The sequence below is a fragment of the Mastomys coucha genome, unplaced genomic scaffold (assembly GCF_008632895.1).
Source record: "Mastomys coucha isolate ucsf_1 unplaced genomic scaffold, UCSF_Mcou_1 pScaffold22, whole genome shotgun sequence".
In the NCBI taxonomy this organism is placed as follows: domain Eukaryota; kingdom Metazoa; phylum Chordata; class Mammalia; order Rodentia; family Muridae; genus Mastomys; species Mastomys coucha.
The window spans coordinates 57,911,621-57,913,439 of record NW_022196905.1 but is presented as its reverse complement, the minus strand read 5'-3'; the positions used below and the strand labels follow the sequence as shown (position 1 = coordinate 57,913,439).

Here is a 1,819-nt window from a genome sequence, read left to right as displayed (position 1 = left end):
CCCACAAGCCAAATGACCCAGCAGTTAGCGCGCTCCAGGTACCGAAAGGGGATGCTCCTTCAGTCCCAATCGCCCCCAAGTTTCTCGCCAGGGGCGCTGGAGGCTAGGCTCCAAGTTTGCTGGGCGGCAGCTGGGGGCGCGGGCGGGGGGCGGGAGCCCCGAGTCCCGGCGGGAGGGGGAGGAGCAGGCGCGGGTCCTCGCCGCTACCTGGGCTCCCTCCATCGCGGCCGCTCGAGGGGTGCGCCGGAGGCTCCGATGGGAACCGAGCGCGCGGGGGATGGGGGGCCGGGACCACACAGGTGAGCCCCGCCCGCGGGCTCCCGCTCCACCGAGTTCCCCTATCCCACGATCCCGCCCGCCATCCCCTCCCCCTCGCTCCTCCACCCCAGCTCCGATGCACTTTTCCCAAGCCCGAAGGAGCCCTCGCTGCACCCTGAATCCGTTCTCCGCGCCCTGCTTTCTCCGAGGCGGGGTGGAAAAAAAAAAAGGAGAGAGAGCGAGAGAGAGAAAGAGAAGCAAGCAGATGCGGCGCAAAGCGGGGCGCAGGACGGCAAGGTGAGGGCGCGGGGACTTACTCTGCCAAGCGCGGTGCCGAGCGCAGCGGCCAAGAAACCCAGGCCCGGCTCCCCGGCGCCCGGAACACCGCGGGCCGGCAGGTCAAGCGCTTCGGGCCGGACGGCGTCGGGGACAGGGACCGCGACAGCACGGACGCGCGGGTGGGGTCGGCTCGGGTGGCGCTCGCACTGCGCTCCGGCCGCGGCTCCGCGCGGCTCGGCTCCCGGCTCCCCTCTGGCTCCTTGGCACCAACTCCGGGCAGTCACATGACGCCGGCGCCGCTCGCTCTGCGAGCCTCCCCGGGGCTGGCGGGGTAAGTAGAGGCTGGGAGCCGGGGTGGGAGGGTCAGGGAGGGGCAGCGGGAGCAGCCGCAGCCGCCCGGGCTGGGAGGGGTCCCCACCCACTTGGGTGGAGGCAGCCGCCGGAGGGGTCGGCGAGTCACTGGCAAACACGCACCCCGCCCTGCCCTTCCCCGCCCCCGCCTCCCGCGCCGCCCCCGCCCGCGCCCCGCCCAGTCACCCGGGGCCAGCCTGACAGACACTCATTATTCCCCGGAGCCGGGCGCCGCCCCGCCGGCTCGACCTGTCCCGCGAGGCGCGGCGCGGCCTCGGGGCTGGGCGTGAGCAGCCCCCGCCCGGCTCTCCACCCTGGGCCTCCACCCGGCCGAGCGCTCCGCCCAGCGCCCTGAGCCCAGAGCCCGCGGCCCCGCCCTGGCCGTCCCGGCCTCCTCGCTGCGTCCTGAGCCCCGGGGTTGGGGGAAGGAAGGGCGGCGTTTGGCCGCTCCGGGCGTCACACGCTCACGGCCCCTAGCGACTCTTCCAAAACACATAGCCCGGGTTCGCAGGCGAGCCGGGGGGTGGGGGTGGAGGGGAGCGGTGCCGTCAATCACTCGCTCCCGCTGGAAGGGCCGCCCCTCCAGGGTTTGAGGGCGGTGGAGCGGGTGTCGCAGCCCAGGATGCCGGTCCCTGCGTCGGGGAGCGCGGTGCTTCGGGAGCGATCGCTGCCCGGTGCCGCCTGCGCGCTGGAGCCCTGGGTTCCGAGACTCCGAGTCGCCCCTGTCCTTTTCGCCTACCCTGCAGGGGCGGCGCGCAAGCGCCTCCAGCCTGGAGGGACTTGGCTGGGAAAGGTGGAGACCCCCGGAGGAGTGCAACTCCCCAAAGCCCTCCCCCCCCCCCCCCCCCGCTGCCCTGGAGCAAAAAGGCGGCCGTGGGTCAGCCTTACTGCCGGAAAATTTAGCAAACTTCGGGCAGATCCTCCCAACTGG

At 73.2% G+C, this 1,819-nt stretch overlaps 1 protein-coding gene across 1 annotated transcript in view; it reads right to left on the bottom strand.

Annotated features, from left to right (window-relative positions):
* The window catches only part of Klf3 (Kruppel like factor 3), a 32,787-nt gene extending 31,814 nt beyond the window's left edge, over positions 1 to 973 (bottom strand). The window contains exon 1 of the mRNA XM_031342395.1: positions 576 to 973. The gene's annotated coding sequence lies outside the window, so the exon portion shown is untranslated. The remainder of the gene's footprint in view (positions 1 to 575) is intronic.
* Between the last annotated feature and the right edge of the window lie 846 nt (positions 974 to 1,819).